Here is an 8290-nt window from a genome sequence, read left to right on the forward strand (position 1 = left end):
CTGAGCCTCGTCCCCAAATGAGGACGGGATCTGGGCCTTTCCATTTATTTGTTAAAGGATCGCACCACATAACAGATGGGCGAGCAGAATTAGAAGAGGGATGCCAATGTCTGTCTGCGGTCGAATGTCCTTCATTGTCTAGGGTAAGAAAGTTAAGAGCAAATAATGCATGATTAAGGCGATCCCTGGGAGTGGTAAATGCAAGGGAAGAGGCCTTAAGGCGGGTAAGCCAGGTTTTTAAGGTGAGGTGTGCACGTTCCACAATGCCTTGACCTTGAGGGTTATATGGAATTCCAGTAGTATGAGAGATTTGAAGAGTGGCACAAAACTGTTTGAACTTGGTACTGGTATATGCAGGGCCATTATCTGTCTTAATATGTGCTGGCTTTCCCATTATGGAAAAGGCTGAGACAAGATGAGAAATGACATCCTTGGTAGCTTCTCCGCAATGCGGTGATGCAAAAATAAAGCCACTAAAGGTATCTATGGAAACATGTATGTACTTTGTTTTCCCAAATTCAGGAAAGTGAGTAACATCCATCTGCCAAATCTGATTGGGCAGTAATCCTCGAGGGTTAACACCCAGATGTTGAATAGGAAGGGAGACAACGCAAGCAGGACACGCTTTTACAATTTCCCTTGCTTGTTGCCTGGTAATTTTACAGAGTAACCGAAGGCTCTGAGAATTTAAGTGGTGAAGTTTGTGTACATCTGTGGCCTCTTGGATGGATCCAATAAGAACTGGGAAAAGGGACCGAGTGGCTGCATCAGCCTGAGCATTACCCCGTGATAGGGGACCGGGAAGATCAGAATGTGCTCTAATGTGTCCTAAGAAAAATGGATGTTTTCTAGCCTGAATTAGTTGTTGAAGCTGGTTAAACAAAAAGGCTGCATTGGAGGAAGCCTTAATGGCGGGTGAAATTTCCAATAGGGGCACAGAATGGGCAATGTAAGCACTGTCTGTATAAATATTAATAGGTTTATCAAAAAATGTCATAAAGACTTGTGTTATAGCAAACAATTCTACAAGCTGTGCTGATGGATAAGCAGTGTCAAAGGTGGTAGGCTGATTATCAACAACAAAGGCTGCACGGCCATTGCTGGAGCCATCTGTAAAAACAGTAAGGGCTTGTGGAATAGGAGCCTTCCAAGTAACCCGAGGAAAAATAAATGGATGTAACTGAGCAAAATGCAAAAGGGGGTCATTGGGAAGGTGGTTATCGATTATTCCCAAAAAGCCTGATAGAGCAATACCCCATTCATCCCTCGTCTGTAGCAAAAATTGGGTTTGATCCTTAGTGTATGGAATCAGAATGTTATCAGGGTCTTTGCCAAAATGTTGTCGAGAAAGCAAGCGACCTTTAATAATGATAGAAGCTACCTGAGCAGGATAGACAGCAATAACTTTAGAGGATGTGGTGGGCAAATGAACCCAGAGCAAGGGGCAACCTTTATTTTTAAAATGTGGATCCCGCTGCCAGAATAGTCCCGTGGGTGTATGAGGGGTGTGTAATATAACCAAAACCAAAGGAAGGTTATAAGATATTTGTATAACAAATTGTTGAGCGATGGCTTCTGTGACTTGAATTAATGCTTGCCGTGCCTCGGGAGTAAGCTCTCGAGGAGAAGAAGGGTCAGAATCTCCCCTTAAAATATCATTAAGAGGCAAAAGCACATAGGTGGGTAGTTTTAAATATGGTCTTAGCCATTGGATATCCCCTAGTAGTTTTTGGAAATCGTTAAGAGTGTGGAGATGGTCCACACGCAATTGTATATTAGGGATTTGAATTTGATTAGTTTGAAGTTTGAGGCCCAAGTAGGTGTAGGGGTCCTGTGTTTGAACCTTATCAGGGGCTATCTGAAGTCCCAAGGCAGTAAGGGCTTTATAGAGATCCAAATAACAATTGTTAAGATCATAGGTATTAGGTGCAGCAATTAACAAATCATCCATATAATGTAATATATAAACTTGTGGCCACCGCTCTCTCACAGGGTCTACTGCTTGAGCAACATATTTTTGGCAAAGACTAGGGCTGTTAGCCATACCCTGGGGAAGGACCTTCCATTGAAATCTTTGCATAGGGCCCTGAAAATTGATGCGGGGGAGGCTGAAAGCAAAATAGGGTCTGTCATCAGGATGTAAAGGAATAGTAAAAAAGCAATCTTTTAAGTCGATGACCATTTTATAATAGTCCCTAGGAATAGCTACCGGTGTAGGGATGCCTGGCTGTAATGCCCCCATCGGGCGCATAACCTTATTGATAGCGCGCAAATCCTGTAAAAGGCGCCATTTGCCTGATTTCTTCTTAATAACAAAAATAGGAGTATTCCAGGGTGAGGTTGAGGGTTCCACATGGCCGGCTGTCAACTGTTCCTGTACTAACATGGAGGCAGCCTCTAATTTTTCTTGGGTAAGGGGCCACTGATCCACCCACACAGGAGTTTGAGTTTCCCAAATAATTTTGTCTGCATGGGGTACAGGAGGGTCAGGGACCGACACTAAAAATCCAAATACCCAAGTCCAAATTTGTCTGTTTTTTGTATGGGCTGTACAGGCTCAACCTGTCCTTGTCCTAGCCTTCCAAGGCCTGTACCAGGGATAAAGCCCATACGAAGCATTTGATGAGTGACTAAAGAGTCGGGACTAGCAAGAATAACTTTCATTTGGCTTAGAATGTCTCGTCCCCAAAGGTTGACAGGGAGATCAGGAACAACGAAGGGGGTAACGGTTCCTTTATTCCCTGTGTTATCTTTTGTGTCAGTCCAATTAAGCACCCTGGAGCTAACTAAGGGGTTTCTTGACTGCCCTATTCCTTTAAGGTCAGTTAGGGATGAGGTGAGGGGCCATTCTGATGGCCAATATTTTTGAGAAATAACTGTGGCGTCCGCACCAGTATCTAGGATCCCTTGGAATTTCTTTCCTTCAATAAATAAGGTAAGAGTGGGTCTTTTGTGGGAGATAGGTTGGACCCAATACACATCAGAGGAACCTAAAGAGGCTGTGTTTCCTGGTGAATTTCCTGAATTGAGGGGAAGGAGTATTAATTGTGCAATTTTTGTTCCTGCAGGGATGGCAGCTACTCCGTTAACAGCTGTGGCCAGTATTTTAATTTCTCCAGTGTAATCATCATCAATGATGCCAGGGAAGACCTGAACACCTTGTAAGGTGGTAGGAGCTCTCCCAAGAATAAGAGCACACATATGAGGTGGAGGGGGGCCTACAACCCCAGTGGGTATTATTTGAGGTCCTTGCATAGAGTCTAATATTGTATCGGTGGAGGCACAGAGGTCCAATCCTGCGCTGCCTGGGGTAGCACGTTGGAGGGAGGTGATTGTGGAGAAGGACAGGGAGCCTGGATTGGGTTGGGAGTCTGAGAGGGAACAAACCTTATTGCCCCTGGGTTTGCTCTGGGGGTGGTCGGGGCCAGGGGCTGGCCCCGAGAGGAGTTTCCCGAGAAGTTAGAGGGAATAGGCTGTCCAAGGGCATTGGTCTTGGATCTACACTCCTTGGCCCAGTGGCGACCTTTACCACATTTAGGGCAAAGGGTGAGCGGAGGTGGTTTAGTCCCTGTTTGAGGAGATATGGGTCCTTGACCCAGTTTCCCTGTTGGGCAGTCTCGCGCAAAATGGCCAGGTTGTTTGCAAGTAAAGCAAGTACGTGGGCCAGGGTGGTGAAGGGCCTTGGTGAAGGCGGCACCAATGGCGAGACCCATGGCATGGGCTGTTCCTACCCCGGCACACAGCCTAATGAAGTCAGAAAGGTCCCCTTTATCTTTGTGGGGCCGAAGAACATCTTGACATATTGGGTTGGCATTTTCAAAGGCAAGATATTTTACAAAGGAGCTCTCGTTTTCACTTGGTCCAAGTAAGCGCTCCGCAGTTAGATTAAGCTGGGCAACAAAGTCACTGTAAGGCTCGTCAGGACCCTGACGAATTTTTGCTAAGGAGGTGGTGGCCGAGCCCTTTTGAGGGAGCCGTCTCCAAGCATGCAAACCAGCAGTTTGAACCTGTGCTAGGAGCCCAGTAGGAAAGCGTGCCTGTTTAGGGTTAGTATCAAATGGCGCATTACCCACTAGTTTAACATAGGTCCAGGATTTAGAGGAAGACTTGGTTGAATTTTTTTGGGCAGTTTCCCGATAGTATTCCCTAAAGTCTGCGTTCCACAACAGGAAGTCACCCGCACTGAGGGTGGCTCGGGCCAAAAATTTCCAATCATTAGGGGTGAGCCACTGTGTACTATGGTTCTCTAGCAAGGCCAGTGTATAAGGTGCAGTGGGGCCATACTGCGTACAAGCCTTTTTAAGTCTTTCAAGAAAGCGGAGGCTCAGCCTTTTATAAGAACCAAGGGCTCCACTCTGTCCAGAGGTGGGCTCCTCCTCATCCCCTGATTCCTGGTCCTCCTCTTGTTCCCTCTCTGGTTCTACCTCTTGTTCCTCCCCTGATTCCTCTTCCTGACTTCCTTTTAAATTCTCTGCTTCAGTTTGTGCGGGCTGATCTGCTTGACTGCGAGTGACTGGAAAGGCAAGAACAGGCTGACCACGTGGCTTCACCTTACGAGTATTGAGGGGTCTTGGGCCAGTTTGTGTTAACTCCGTGCCCAAGGCCAGTGAGCGAAGCTCGGCATCAAGGGCTTTTAGTTCTTTTAAAAGTTGGATTTGTTCCCGCCTATGTTGGAGAGACTCGCGTAAAGGGGTTAGATTAGGCAAGGGAAGTGGGGAAAAAATGTCTGGGGGGGCAGTAGGTCCCTGAAGGGCCGGAGCACGAAAGGCAGGGGGTGTATAAGTGGGAAGTGGATTTTTAAGAGGTGGCAGGTCTGGAGAATGGTGTTGAGCCGCTGCCTCCAGGGTAGCCTCCTCCTCTGGGGTCACATCATCATAGGGATTTAAAACCGGATAAATCTTAGGGGGACTTTTAGGGGACTTTTTTGGTAAGGTGGGGTCTGGGAGGTTCCCGGGGTCTGGGAGGGTCCCAGGGTCCTGAGAAGGCTGAGTAGGGGGCATATGAATACTAACCGAAGGGCATGCCGATGGGGGGCGAGAGGTGGATTGCATTGCCTGCTCCCCAATCTTTACAAGTTTTAAAGTACCACTGTCAAAGGGTGAGCTTTTAAGAATCTCATTAATTAAATTCCAATAAGAAAAGGCAGTGACAGGCACCTTTTGAGGACCAAAAGTCTCATAATAATCTTTGAGGCAGTCTCCTACTCTGAGCCACCTTTTACCATCAATTGACCCCTCGAGGGGAAACCAAGGACACAAATCCTCTATGTATGAAAAGAATGATCTTAAATCCTTTTTCTTAATATGCGCTCCCCGAGTCTTGAGGGCCTCCTCGAGACCCGTCAGAAACAAATCATGTGACGAAACTGCTTGTCCCATGGTGCGTCACTCACCTTGCGCTGGCCTCACTCTCCTCCTGGATCTGACTCCCGGTCGCGTCCACCTAGGCGATCCCGAATCCCGCTTGGCCAAGTCTTCCCCAGAGGGCAGCGTTCGCTTCTCAAACAAAGGCTCGAGCCAACCACGTTGGGCGCCAACTGTTCCGACCCGCGGGACATCAACGCGGACGGCAAAACTAAGAGAGAAGGAATGAAGGGACAAGAGACGCAGGGAGAGACAGCAAGACAGGAATTCTGATCAAGCTGCAAATTTTTATTGTTCTCACGGGTATTTATGCTGAGGGAATGAGGGGTATGACGAGGTGCAGCCTGGTTGGTTGTGTTCTTCTGCTGGGTTCCTGATAGGGTGCAAATTCGCGCTGGCGGGAAGGTGAAGTTCGCGCCGGCGGGAAAGTGTAGTCCCGGAAGAGAAGCCGTGGGCACCATAGGCGCCATACTGTCAGAATTATCAGCCAGGAGGGGGGGAGGGGCGCTGCTGCTTATTGTAAAGGTCAGAATGTTCTCAGAATGAGAACTTCTTGGTCCCTGACACAGAGCGCCACTCGCCAGGTGCACGTACGTGCCCCAAAGCCACGCCCAGTGCCACCTCCGCCATCCGCACCCCACCACTTCAGTCACCACTCGGTCAGGCCCCGTGGGGATTCATTCACTGACTGGTCAAGACTCTCACCGCCCCACCATCTCTCCGCTGAGCCTTCTTGCACTGTGTCACATGTGAGCTTTGGGGACACCTCACATCCAAACTGCAACACACTTATTGAGCACTAAACTGTGAGCCAGGTCTGCGTGCTCGATCCTCCCTGCTTCCCTCAGGCCTTACAGTTGCCCACGTTTGTTTGGCAGGTGTGGAAGCAGGCCATGGCCACTCTAGAGTAACCACTGTGCTGGGATTTGAACTCCGGTCGTTTGGCTCAAATGCTGACCCATCACCTCCGTTACCTCAGTGAGCGGTCCTTGCGTAAACCTTCTGGGGTCTTGCTCAGGTCCAGCATCTGCTCCACAGGCTGGGGAGGGAGATCAGCTGTGAACATGCCCACTAGGGAGCCCAGGGGCCCTCCGTGGACACGCCCCCTCAGGAGCCCAGGGGGCCCTCCGTGGACAGCCCACTAGGAAGCCCGGGGAGGACCTCTCTGAAGTTCCTCTACCTGGAAACATCCGTCCTATACATCACAGTGGACTTTTGCAGTGTTGGCTTTGTTAACGAATTTCCCAGAACCTCTTCTGTTGGAGGAGTCTGTGAGAGGCTGCTCTTACCCCCAGGGAGCACAGAGCTCTCCCGGGGAACACCTGCCTCAGCACTCACACCGGTAACAGCGCAGCCAGGTGAGTGCTGGGATTCTGAAGCCCACCTACTTGAGTTCCAGCTCTGGCTCTCACTTACTGCTGTGTGTCCTCAGGCAAGCGCTTTGACCTCTCGGAGCCCAGTCTTTTCATCTGCAAAGTACGCATAACTCCTACCTCTTAAGGTTTTTGCAAATGAGGTAATATATGCAGAACATTTAACACTGTTCTGGTGCGTGATAAGACCTGATAAACGTTGGCCATTGTTTTCACTGTTAGAGATCGGCATATCTTGCCACCCAGTGAAACAGTGAGTCCTTGTCTGGTCTCTTCCTTTGGGCAGATGATGGGGTTAGTCACCATGTTCCCTACCTCGGAGGCTGGGGCATGACGTTGCTCTGTGCCCAGTTTCCCTAGAAGCCTGACTCATGCCTGGGCAGCTCTGTGTGGACGAGCCCCGTTGACAGTGAGCACCTGGTACCTCAGGTCTTGTGCAGACACCCCAGCCTGCCCAGTGATGGACCCTGAAGAAATCTCCAAGGAGTCTTGATAAGCAGGTGATAAGAATTTGACTCTCCAGCCTATGACTTTGGTTGTTTGGCCATATTTCAAAATGACCAGTGGCCTTTGAATTGTCTGACGACACAGTCTAGGGTCACAGTATTTCATTTGGCTGCTCTTGCACTAAAGCGACCACTCAGAAGTGGCCCCATCTGGGTGGGACCAGTGTGGAAGTCTGTGTTTCACACTCTTCCCTCTCCAGACCTTGGGGTCCCCTGGAGCCTGTGAAGTGCTTTAGGGGTGTTGAAAGTGGAGGCCCTTCATTAAGGACGTGCTGTACCTTCAGTTGTGTTAAGGATTGTCAACCGGGGCTTGGAGACACTAGGTTTGAAACCTGGCTCTGCTTTTTGTTAGCCGTGACCCTGAGCTTAAGGACTTTTTTTTTTCTTCAGTCAGTTTCCTTATCTGTAAAATGGGAATAGCATTTATTTCATAGGATGGTTGTGAGGACTACCTGCATACCAAGGGCTTGCTGCAGTTCCCGGCATGTGGTGGAGAGCTCCAGAGCTGTGGCCGGTACTGTCCTTGCAGAGGGAGGAGCGAGCCTTGGACCGAGTTGAGCTGCCTCCAGGGTCAGGGTTCCTGCTGTGTCCGGGCCGCGCTCACCTAGGCAAGTCACTCCTGCTCTCTGAGCGGATCTCCAACTGTGAAATGATGGTTTGAGATTGAAAGTCACTCGGTACTTTCCAGCAGGCTGAGCTCTGTGACTTTGAAGGTCCTTAAAAAAAAAGGTAGAAAGAATAAGCACCAGATTCCAAGGTGGCGTTTCGTAAACCCCAGCAACTTGATAACATCTTCAAAACCCACTATGTCCAGCAGCTGCCGGTCAGAACTTCCTCAGCCAAGGAGAACTGTCCGCACGACCCAGGGTGCTGTCTGGAGCTCCAGCAAGGCCCAGGGCAGCCCCGAGAGCGGAGAGCGCAGCCTGGGCACAGCTGGGCACAGAGCACAGCCCCAGCCTCAGGCCAGGGATGCGCCTGGGTGCCTTGGGCCGGAGCCCTCCGCTTCCCCGAGGGGATTGGTTGGTGGCAGGAGAGGACGCTTACTGTA

Source organism: Sciurus carolinensis, chromosome 1 (assembly GCF_902686445.1).
Source record: "Sciurus carolinensis chromosome 1, mSciCar1.2, whole genome shotgun sequence".
Taxonomy (NCBI): domain Eukaryota; kingdom Metazoa; phylum Chordata; class Mammalia; order Rodentia; family Sciuridae; genus Sciurus; species Sciurus carolinensis.